Source organism: Macaca nemestrina, chromosome 13 (assembly GCF_043159975.1).
Source record: "Macaca nemestrina isolate mMacNem1 chromosome 13, mMacNem.hap1, whole genome shotgun sequence".
NCBI classification, from domain to species: Eukaryota; Metazoa; Chordata; class Mammalia; order Primates; family Cercopithecidae; genus Macaca; species Macaca nemestrina.
In genome coordinates this window covers 35,681,203-35,693,886 of record NC_092137.1, presented here as the reverse complement: position 1 = coordinate 35,693,886, position 12,684 = coordinate 35,681,203, and the positions used below count along the sequence as shown (strand labels likewise).

Genomic DNA, 12,684 nt, shown 5'->3' with positions numbered 1-12,684 from the left:
AGGAGAGAAAGAATGAGGAAGATAATTAAGAAAACTCCCTTGATAAAGAAATTTATCTTTTGCTTATAAAGAAATGAGACGTAAGGACATGCTAAGGGTTTGCTCAATATAGGTCTTAATTGGTACAAAGGTGATGAGGGAATATTCCTGCCCTAGGGAATGTTGCTGCAGTAGGGCACACTTTACAGGAGATTTAAGAGAGCCAGGTATGGAGGAAGAGCTGCACTTACATCTTGTCCCAAAGGCATAGTTCTTAGTAACAGCAACATTCTGGGGATGGGATCTCTCTGTATAAAATTAATTGGGTGAATTTAAGATGTGAGTAACAGAGGGCACAGATGTGAAAGGGCCATGTGTACTATATCACAGTGAAATCTCTGTTCTCAGCTATTGGGTAAGAGGGCCGCTGTACATTTCTGAGACACCTCACCTGGTGATGTGACACAGACCTGTATCACTGAGGAGTGTGTGCTCCTGATCACTATTAGTTTAGGTAATGTCCTGCTCAATCTTATACATGTATCATCAAAATTGAGCAGGACATTGTCAACTAAAGCCCCAGTGGATTGCCTGGGAGCCACATGTGCTATTTCCTGCACCACTGTTTAAAAACAACTGTCTTCTTTCTGATGACCAAATTCAGTTACCCCTGACAGAATGGTGATTCTACCTTGATTATTTGTCTTTTGTCATAAAAAGTTCAAAATGAGTGCCAGGTAATGACAGCTTTAATTTTAATGGGATTCTTACTACATCATTTTATGAAAGTCGTCTTTCTTTGGACTTCAGGGCCTCTAAACCAAGAGAGCCTAAATTTGTAGGGACAAAAATGATAAATTTTTCAAGTGGCTTACTGGGAGTAATGGTAAATGGTACCAATCATGCTTCAACGCCTTGACTTCTAGAAATATGCATGCTACTTATGGGAAAACATCACCATAGAGTGCTTATTGATGAAGGGTATATATTACATCCTAGAAGACTATTTCCATCCTGCAAGAACAGCCTTCGTAAGCAGCACCTTCAAAAAGCCATTTCAGTTTTCTGTAGGCTGAGAGTTGATACCCTGGACATATGCCAAGTGTTGTATTTCCTTTCTTGTAAAATGGTTACCTATTTGTAGCATTGTTTTGTAGGATCCCAATGTTTCAGTGGATGACACTTTCAAAAAACTTGAGATAGTGGTGCTAGCCACGGCCCTAAGAGAAAGTTAAGCAAAAACATTCCTAGATTATATACTGATTTTAGTTATGATAAATACCTATACCTTCCAGGGTAGAAGAGGTTCAATATAATAAACTTGCCCTGATATGGCTGATTGGATTTCTCAAGCTGTAATGCCATGTTGAGGACTAAGCATTGGTCTCTGTTGCTAGGAGACATTGGCGGTGGAAGACAAGATATCAGCCTAGGTCCTAGGTCAGTAAAAATCCATGTTTTTGAGCTCGTGCATAATTTTCACCTTTACCTTCATGGTTACTCCATCCATGGGCCCATCATGCCAGCACAGGGGTAGCCAATGACAGAGGCTGGCTGATATCAGCTGATGAAAATCCTTTTTTTTTTTTTTAGATAGAGTCTCGCTGTTGCCCAGGCTGGAGTGCAGTGGCATGATCTTGACTCACTGCAACTTCTACTGCCTGAGTTCAAGCAATTCTCATGCCTCAGCTTTCCGAGTAGCTGGGACTGTAGTCATGTGCCACCATGACTGGCTAATCTTTTTGTATTTTTGACAGGCAGGGTATTTCCATGTTGACCAGATTGAACTCGAACTCCTGGCCTCAAGTGATTTGCCTGCCTTGGCTTCCCAAAATGCTGGGATTACAGATGTGAGCCACAACGGCTGGTCTGTTGGGCTGTTTCATGCTTCCTCCATAGTGGATCCTACCTGGTGGGCATAACTGTGGTATAAATATCTTTGGTTCCTATCATAATCCCTAAAGATATAATCCCCAGTGCCATAATCCCAAATGTTAAAAAGTCTCAAAAGATCAAAATCCCTTAAAATCTAAAATCCTTAAATCCTAAAATCAGTTTTAAAATGTGTCATTTTGTCTGCATTGGCAGTCCTTCCAGCTGCTAAAATTCCTGAAGCTTTTAATGAATTGAAGCTACATTTGTCTGAAGAAACCAGTGAAGTTACTGACTGATTCAAATGTAATCACGTGCACAGTAGGTTAAGAAGACATGCAAATATTGCTGTTAGCGCAACAGTATTATTTACTCCAAATTTGTGGTCTGTGTAAAAGTGCATGAGAGAAATGTATTTCCATGCACCCAAAAGAAAGTAGAATCATGGCACAGAAGATGGAAACATTAAGAAGGAATGATCACGTGGATGTATATCCAATCATAGAAGCATTTCCAAAAGATCAATGCTACATAAAAAATGAATTCAAATGTAGCCATCCCTTCAAAGAAAAAAAAGCTACTTATTGTAATGCAAGACTTCAAAATATAGTAATGATGATAAAAGCCAGGCAAATTTTATGGACTATCCTTATGCCATGGCCCATAATCTACTGCTGTAATACATTTTTTTTCGTATGTTAAAGTTATTAGTTTTTCTGTTTTGTTCCATAATTTTTCCTTTCTTCTTTTCATTTTTGCTGTTTTAAATTGTCAGTATTAGAGAAAAATAACCCATGCTATGTATTTCATCTTTGTACCATTTTCAATACTGAAGGTATAAATGATGTAAAAATGTTTAGAGGATTCTAATTTGTTTTACGTACTTTTTGAAAATTTATGAAAGTGCACTATGAGAACATTGACTTTGTGTATAAGCATTGTGCATGTATATAAAAATGTTGAAACTTCTTCAATATATGGGGAGATATCCTTTTTGTACATTTAGATTGATGAAAGATAAAATTTCTGAAGAGCTCAGCTCTTTTAGTGACTGCATATGTGATTGTAACCCATCATAGTTTTTGATCCATCTTGTCAAAATTGTCTGTCAAAGTATTTCAGGTGATTATAGTTGTAAAGCTGGGTGCATGCAATTACCAACCACATTGATATGCATTTATACTTTTCATTATTTGACCTATTTCTTTATGATATGTTTCATCTGCTCGTAACTGTTATACCCATGCAACTGTCATTAGTATACCTGAGTGTTTATGCTTGCAAAAATAACGTTATTATTTTCTATTTTATTGTGTAAAGTGGTCTATGAAGTGTTCTGTTGTGTTTTTATACATTTAACAAATAAATCCACATTTAAAATGCAAATTAATGTATTTATAAAGTGTTTCAGGAATTACTATTTTCAGAATTATATTTGCAGGATTTTGATTTTCAAGATTTTAGACTTTCAGGATTTTGACATAGTGGATTATGCCATTTGGACTGTGTCTTTTGGGATTATGGCACCAAACCAAATATCTTCATACTTTATGCACATTTCCATAAGTACGGCAGTATACATTTTTCTCCAGAACACTGGGCCTGTTTTCTGGGCTAAGGAAGATGTAATAATGCAGCATTAATGGAGTAGAAGTTTCATTTGCTTGTGCAGTTTATCTGTGTCTTCTCACACTACTCATGTCAAATCCTGGGTATGTCTTCCATTCTATTACAGAATGATGCTGGGTCTTTTCAAACCTATGCTCATGAATGGCAGATTTGGTCACATGGTCATTTGAGGTCTCAGGGTTAATTTTTTTCATCTTTATGAAGCCAAATACAGTGCTAGATGCTGTTTCGATTGGTCCAGAATTTAATACTGCAGATGAAATGGCCTTGCTCCAGAGCCCTAGGGATCTATATCGTTATTCTTTTTTTTTTTTTTTTGAATTTGCTATAAATTCCACTAGGGATGTTTTCCTACCACCCATACCTCTAATTTGGTAAGATCTGCCAGGTCATATGGATCAAGTTTTAGGACTGTTTCTCTTACAGGTCTAGTTTTGCTTTGGACTCCGCTCCAAGCTGGAAGCTTTCCTTATCACTAGATAAATAGGTTGGAACAAAATCCCAAAAGTAAAATATGCTATTTCCAGAACCAAAAGAGGTATTCTAAGCTTTGTGTTTCTTTCTTATTAGAGGGAAGTGTAAAGTCAAATAATTTCATATACATTTGTAGGAATGTTGCATCATGACGCAGATCATGAAATACTTACACTTTACTAATGTCACGAGCCCTCAAAACTTCATTATTTTTATATTTCATTTTCTGAAGTGACTTGTCTTAACAAGTCATCCAATGTACTTGCCACTTTTAACTCCTCTGGTTCAATTTATGTGACACTCTACACAGTAGACTAATTAATTGTTTTTGTGAAATGTCTAAATTGCCCAAGTTGCTTTGAGCTATATTAAGACAGAGAGTGGGAGAATTACTATCACTGGGATGAACACTACATGTATACTATTACTTACCTCACATAAATGTGAACTGTTTCTGATCTTAATTCCTGATAGAGATAGAAAAAAATTCATTCACCCCAAACCACATACCATGCACCTGAAGCTATGTTAATTTATTTTCACAAGATATCATATTTGGGACAGTAACTGCAATTTGGGCTATCACTTGATTAAGTTTGCAGGAGTCAACTGTCATAAACCAGTATCTATTTTTATTGGAGTGTTGGAGAGAAGGCTAGACTTTTGAATTAAATAGAGAAATATTGGGAAACACTGCTCTAGTGATCTTTGTGTCTTTAAGATTGCACTGATCTCTGCCATTCTCTCAAGGATGTGATACTGGGTACCTTTTTCACATTTTTAATGTGTTAATGTTTACTTAGGTATTATTTAATTACAGTAAAATTCATCTGGTTTAAGTACATAGTTTGATGAATTTTGGTAACTGTATACATGCCTATACTAACAATGTAGTTAATATACAGATCAATTTCTTTACTTCAGACACTTCCTCTGTGCTCCTTTGCTGTTGATTTCCTCTCAGTTCTCAGGTAGAGGAACCTACTGATTTGATTTCTGTCACCATAGTTTTACCTTTTCTATAATTTTATATAAATTGATTCATATGGCATATATTATTTTGTGTTTGATTTATAATTAGCATAATGACTTTCAGATTGAGGTATAGTGTTGCATTATTAATAATTATTTATTCCTATCACAGAGTAGTAGTTAACCCTAGATGACTATTTGATGGTATTTGAGTTGTATCTATTATAATTAACACTGACATGAATATTTTTGTACACATCTTTGGGTAGAGTTATGTTTTTATTTATCTTGAATACACATGTAGGAATGAAATGTCTGTGGATAAAGATACTTGTTTAACTCTATAAGATATTGCTATACGATTTTCCAAAGTGGCTGTACAATTTTACATTCATATTAGCAAAGTATGAGAATTCTAGTTCCTCTGCATCTTTCTCAAAATTGTTGTAGTCAGCCTATTTAACTTTGACTGTTGTAGTGGGTGTGTAATTTTACCTCATTGTGGTTTTAATTTGCATCTCTCTGAAGCCTAGTGATGTTAATATCTTTTCATGTGTTTATTACTCATTCACATATGTTCTTTTTAAAACTATCTTTATGAGTCTTTTACCCACTTAAAAATTTAGTTTTTTAATCTTACTGTTGAGTGATAAGATTCATTTAAATATTCTAGGTACAAATCCATTTCGTAAGTATTTTATAAAACTTGTTGTATGTGGCTTGGCTTTCTGTTTCTTAACTATGTCATTCAGAAAACAAACATTTATAGTCATGATAAAATCTGTCTTATAAATTTGTTTTTTATAGTCTGTGCTCTTTGTATCCTGTTTTAGAAATCATTGTCTGACCCAATGTTTTATTCTGAAACTTTATCAGATTTACCTTTTACCTTTTGCATAATCTATTTTAAGTTAATTTTTGTGTACAGTCTGAGGTGAGGGTTGAAGTTCATGTTTTTCCATACAGATATCCAGGTGTTCCAGCACTATTTGATCTTTTGATCTTTTCTCAATTGAATTACTTTGCCATCTTTGTTGTAAGTCAATAGGCCATACAAGTGTGGATCTATTTCTGGAGACCCAGGAATGTCAGTGGTGTAATTCATGTAACTAAGTTTGAGTCCAGAGGCCTGAGAAGCAGGAGGGCAGGAGAAGACAGATGTCCCAGCTCAAACAGAGAGAGAGAGTGAATATGTCTCTCCTCTGCCTTTTTGTTCTGTTTGGCCCCTCAAGAGATTGGATGATGCCAAATACACACTGCCCATCTTGATAAAATTGAGTCTACCAGTCTATAAACATTAGGTGTTCTTTGATTTTCTTATGACATAGTTTATTGTTTTCTTTCTTTCTTTTTTTTTTGAGACAAAGTCTTGCTGTCACCCAGAATGGAGTGCAGTGGCCTAATCTTGGCTCACTGTAACCTCTGCCTCCCATGTTAAAGCGATTCTCGTGCCTCACCCTCCCTAGTAGCTGGGACTATGGGCCGCACCAACATGGCCTGCTAATTTTTGTATTTTTAGTAGAGACAAGGTTTCACCATGTTGGTCAGACTGGTCTCGAACTCCCGATCTCAAGTGATCCACGTGCTTTGGCCTCCCAAAGTGCTGGGATTTGAGGCATGAGCCATTACACCTGGCCTCTAGTTTACTATTTTCAATGTTTTTGCATATAGTTTGTTAATTTTATTTCTAAGTTTTTTATTTTTAGGCTATCATAGCTGGAATTATTTTATTTTTAATTATTTGTTGATAAAACACAGGGACATAACTGTATTTTGATTATTAATGCTATGTGTTACAACCTTGCTAAACAGGTTTGCTGCCTTTAGTAGTTTTTTATAGTCCTTATGGTTTTCTAAATAAACAATCATGATGTCTATAATAATCTGAGTATCATTTATTATTCTTGCTTTATTGTACAATATCAAATAGAAGTGGTTAGAGTAGACAGCTTTGCCTTGAGTATGCTATCAGCCGTAGAGCCATAGTTTTTTTTTTTTTTTTAGATGCCCTTAAGTTAAGGAAGTTCTTATTTATTTTTAGCTTTTTGAAAGCTTTTTAAAATTACAGATGGCATGGGGCTTAGTTAAATGCTTTCCTTTGCATGTCTTGAAAAACTATAGAGTTCTTTTCCTTTATTTTATAAATATGGTAAAGTACGTTGATTCATTTTCAAATGTTAACAAGCCTCACATTTCTGGGATAAAGAGCATTTGGTCCTGGTATGTGTTTGTGGTTTCATTTGATTAAATTTGGTTAAAGATTTTTGCAAGTTATGTATAAGGAGTATTGGTTTGTAGTTATTTTGCTTTCAAAACTTTAAATTTTGGCTGGATGTGGTGGCTTATGCCTGTAATCCCAGCACTTTGGGAGGCCAAGCTGGGTGGATCACGAGGTCAGGAGTTCAAGGCCAGCCTGGCCAAAATGGTAAAACCATGCCTCTACTGAAAATACAAAAAATTAGCCAGGTGTGGTGGTGAGTGCCTGTAATTCCAGCTTCTTGGGAGGCTGAGGCAGAGAATTACTTGAATCTGGGAGGCAGAGGTTGCAGTGAGCTGAGATCACGCCACTACACTCCAGCCTGGATGACAGAGTAAGACTCTGTCTCAAAACAAAAACAAAAACAAAAAAAACTTTAAATTTTATTTGGTTTTGGAATTAAGTAAACTGGCTTTATAGATTAAATTGGAAAGTATTACTTCCTCCTCCTTTTGCTAAAAGATTTTGCATAGTATTGGTATTATTTGTGTCCCAAATGTTGAGTTGAGCTTACCAGTGATGCCATCTAGGCTGGAGTTTGATTATGAAAATAATTTCAATGAAAAACTTAATATATTTAACTGGTATAGGACTATTTACACTTTCTAATTCTTGTTGGGTTAGCTTTAGTAATTTTGTCTTTCATAGAATTTGTCCATTTCATTTAGCTTGTTAAATTTATTCATATTAAGTTGTTCACAGTATCCTTTTATTATCCTTTGAATGTTGGAAGGATCTGTAATGATGTCCCTCCTTTCAATTCATAATATTAGTAATTTATCTCTTTCCTTTTTTTGATCATTTTAGCTAGATTTTATGGTCATTATTAATTGTTTTTCAAATGATTAAGTTTTGGTTCCATCGATTTTCTCTACAGTGTTTATACTTTTCATTTCATTGATTACTGCTGTTACCTTCAATAATATTTTGCCCCTGCTTGATTTAGGTTTAATTTTCTCTTCTATGTTTCTTATCATCGAAATTTGGATACTTGATTTAAGATTTTTCTTATTTTCTAACATATATATTTAAGCTATACATTTGAACCATTAGATTAAAATATTTTCTTTTTTTGTAATTTCTTCTTTGACCCAATCTTTATTTAAAAATATATTATTTCATTTAAAAATATTTAGACTTTTTCTGGTTATTTTACTGTTATTGATTCTTAATTTAAGTTTCATTTTGGTCTGAGAGTATAATCTGTTTGCATTCAATAAGTTAGGAGTTATTGAGGCTTGTTTTGTTACCCAGAATTGTCTGTTCTGCTGAATACATTATGACCAAATAAAAAGAATATCTATGGTGCCTTTGTTAGGTTTAGGGTGCTGTAAATATCCATTAATTCAATGTGGTTATGGTTGTGAAATTGTCTTTTATCTCTTTAATTCTTTTTTAAAAGATTTATGTGTATTGAAACTCTGTTACTTGAGCATGCTCAGGCAACATTTTTTATGTCTACCTCATGAATTTACACCTTTATTACTACCAAGTGTCTCTGTATCTCTGGTTATATATTCGTTTAAAAACGTATCTTATCTAATATTCTACTTTCTTACACTTACTGTTTGCATAGTTGATTTTATATATGTTTACTTTTAGCCTACTATTATCTTTATGATTTTAGCCTGTCTTTTGTTGTTAGCATAATATTTGATCTTTTGTTTTGCCTTGTTTTTATATTTTCTGTTAATCTGTGCCTTTAAAATAAATGATTTGATCTATAACTTTTAACAAAATTATGGATATGGTTTTGTTTGAGTCTACCATGTTGTTTCTCCTTCTCTACTTATCTTTGTTTTTGTTCTTCCTTTCTTCCTTTTTTTCCTGGGATTATTAATTTCTTTTTAGAATTCCATTTTAATTTTTTTGTTATATACTATGGTTCAAATATTTCTGTGCCCTCCAAAATTTATGTTGAAACTTTATTTCCAATTCAACACTATTAAGAGGTGGGGACTTGAAGAGGCAATTAGGCTAGGAGGCTTCTGCCCTCATTAATGGATTAATGCTCTTATGAAGAGGTTCAAAGAAACTAGCTAGGTCTCGTTGCCATTCTACCTTCCTCCCTGTGAGAATACAGAATTCACCCGTTCTGCCAAGTGAGAAGGTCCTCGCTAAAACCCTGGATGCTGGCAACTTTATATTTAACTTCCTAGTTCTTGAATTGTGAGAAATATATTCCTATTTGTTATAAATTACCCAGTCTCTGGTATTTTGTATAGCAGCACAAATTAACTAAGACAGTAAACTACTTTGCCTTTTTAAATGGCTGTCTTAAAGATTTCATATTCATATGTATCTATGCACAGCCCACCTAGATTTAGTAATGTACCACTTTATGTATTTATAGAACTATTACAAACCTATATGTTCACATATACTTGTCTTTATAATTGTTACATGTAATAATGCTATATTAATTATCAACCTAACAAACTTACGATTTTTTGTTTTGAAGTCATATAATTTATAAATAAATCAATGGGAAAAGGCAAATAGACAAACACATACTTTTTTGCACTAACACATTTCTTACTATTTCTGAGATTTCTCATTCTTTTCTGAGGATCTATAATTTCATCTGGTATTCCTCCTTAGCTTAAAGAGCTCTCTTTTGTACTTTTTTTGTATAGCAGGACAGTTGGTGACAGTTCTTTTTCTAGGTATGTCTTTCATGTGCCTTCATTTCAAAATGATATTTTCACTGGGTGCATTTTTTTTTTCTCAGCCCTTCAAGAAAGATGTTCTACTCTTACCTGTTCTCCATATTTCTGATGAGAAGACAGCCATTAATCAATTTGTTGTTCTCTGTAGGTAATAAATTTTTCCTTGCTGCTTTCAGGATTTGCTCTTTATCACTGACTTTCAATAGTTTGATTAAAATATGCCTTAGCACCATGTACATGCGTTCATGTGCGTGTGTGTGTGTTTTCTGTTTGGTGTTCATTTGACGTATTGGATCTGCAAATCTCTGTCTTTAGTCAAATTTGGGCAATAAATTTCAATTTTTTAATGTTTATTTTTCTGCTTGATTCTTCTCTCCTAGTATTTTAATTACATATATGTTTTATAGTTTGATAATATCGAGCAAGTGTCTGACGCTCTGTTCTTTTTAATTATGTTTTCTTCTTCATCTTAGGTAATTTCTGTTGTACTGTCTTCAGATTCACTTATTCTTTTCTCTTCTGTATTCATTAGCTATTGATAAGTTCACCAGTAAATTTTATTTCCGAAATTGTATTTTTAGTTTTAGAATTTCTAGTTGTTTTCTACTTCAATCTGATTAAACTTTCTTTTTCTTTGTTGAGATTTTTATCTCTTTAAAACATATTTTGTCTTGTTTATTGAAGATAGTTATAATAGCTACTTTAAAATCATTTTCTCTTCGTCCCAACATCTGGTCATTTTGGGGCCAGACTTGATTGCTTTTATCTTTTATATTTTATATTTTCTTGTATATCAGGTAATTTTAGAGTCTATTGTGAACACTGGATATTAGGCTATGTAGAATCTGAATTCTGTTAGTTTTGTGTAATAAGTGTTTGTTCCTTTGCTTTAACAAGTGACTTTGTTGTCTAGGCTTGAACTGTAAGCCCTTCCCTTGGTCAAGTGATCCAGTCTTGGTTCTGACTTTTTAATTTTATTTTAACTTAGTTGCTTTCAGTTCGTTTAACATGAGTGGTTTAAGGGTCAGCCAGAGATGTAAAATAACAGAGTTTAGGAATTTCCTCTTTGGAATTTTCCTTCATAGGATTTATCTACTCCGGCATTTCTGGTTTCCTAGTTTCTGTTTTCTGGTTCTCCGGGATAGAAAAATTGGCATTTTCAATTTGGACTCTGCTGCTGTTGTGTGCACAGTCAGGATGACCTTTCTCCTGAGGCTAAAATCAGGTAGTAAGGAATTTACTTGTAGAGGCTCCTATTCCCTCATTCTTCAAGTAAACATGCACAACTCATGTCTTGTATTGCCTTATGTCCAGGTTTTCGGTTTTCTGAATGGATTGATCTTTTTGGGTTTACTAACATATTCTGTTATCCCCCAAAGTGTAAATCTATTTTATTTGCTGTAGCATAGGCTGTTAGCAGCATGGTAGCTTTTATCCCATAGCCAAGGAACAATATGAATTCTGACAACTATCAAGTATGTCCAACACATTATGTATTTTAGAAAAGGAAAAAAGGCACCAGATTGTCTTATGGACCCAGTGGATGCACTGTGAGCAAAATTTGAACCCAAACTTCATTTATAACCTTAAATCTGTATGACTCACTATAAAGAAAGGAACATGAAAAAACAAAAAGAAACAACAACAAAAATATAAACTTCTCGTTCTGAAAGAATGTCAACTCAGACCTATAAAATACAAACTTCTCATTCTGAAAGAATAACGTCAACTCAGACCTATGTCTCACAGCCCTTGAAATAACTGAGTATGTATTCACCTTTGCCTAGTATGTTGTAACATAAGTAAATGGCCATAAGTCTTACTAGAGAAGGACTGGGTGAATCATTACTGCTTGGCCAAGCTGTGGAGTTGTAGGATCCTTTTATTAGTCATATCTGAAAACTGACTCAGGTCTAGACTAAACTTTTGTTTGTTTTTTCTTAAAGCATCTTCCCTCAGCTTCCAGATGCACAATGCTTGATTTCTTCTGTTTGTATAGATCATGTTTTCTTTTTTTTCCCGAACATCAGCACTGTTGCCATTCTGGGCCAGAAAAGTCTTTGTTGTGGGGAGTTGTCCTGTGCATTGTAGAATGTTTAGCAACACCCCTGCCCTCTGTCTACTAACTATGACAGCACCCTCTAGGTTGTGACAGCTAAAAATGTCTTTAGACATTGCCAGATATCACTTGGGTGGAGGTGAGGGTGTCATAATTGCTCCTTATTGAAAAACACTGGTATAGATTATCAATAATACTGTGGTTGACTGTGTACCTATTTGGCTTCTGGGAAGTTGAACTTCTATTAACCATCACCATAAATGCTTTCAGGTTAGATACCCTGGCTGCCACTTTTTCTTCATCTGCTCATTAAAATAACGGTGCCTCCTTTGCTCTTACTAATTGAGTACTATCATCTGCCCTCTATTACATTTCGGATACTACTTATCACCATTTCTATTAATGAGCCCAATACAACACAAGTATCTCCTATAGTTAGACATAGCCTATAGAATGCAGACAAAGTAGATTCTCAACAACGCTGGTGGCCCTCTCACTGGCCAAGTTCTTATCTCTTTGATAAACAGGGTATGTTCCTGGTAATACTGTGAGATAAAGTCAGCTTTTGGGTTTTCTGCCTTACACAGTATATTCATGACCACTAGCATAACTACTTCTCTTAGCCATTTGATTTTTTTCTCCACTACCTGCCGCTGGAGTTCTGTTTAGCATTTCTGTTCAATTTGTTGTGGCTCATCACTTTTATCCAGTCTTTCAATCTTTCCATCCTAGTAGTATACTGTTTCTTGGAACTCTCGCCATGATATAAACAT

The 12,684-nt window shown here is 34.5% G+C and overlaps 1 protein-coding gene across 29 annotated transcripts in view; it reads left to right on the top strand.

The window, feature by feature from the left end:
* LOC105464832 (putative uncharacterized protein encoded by LINC00269) overlaps positions 1–12,684 on the top strand; it is a 54,196-nt gene that overhangs the window by 28,916 nt on the left and 12,596 nt on the right. The window lies entirely within an intron of this gene.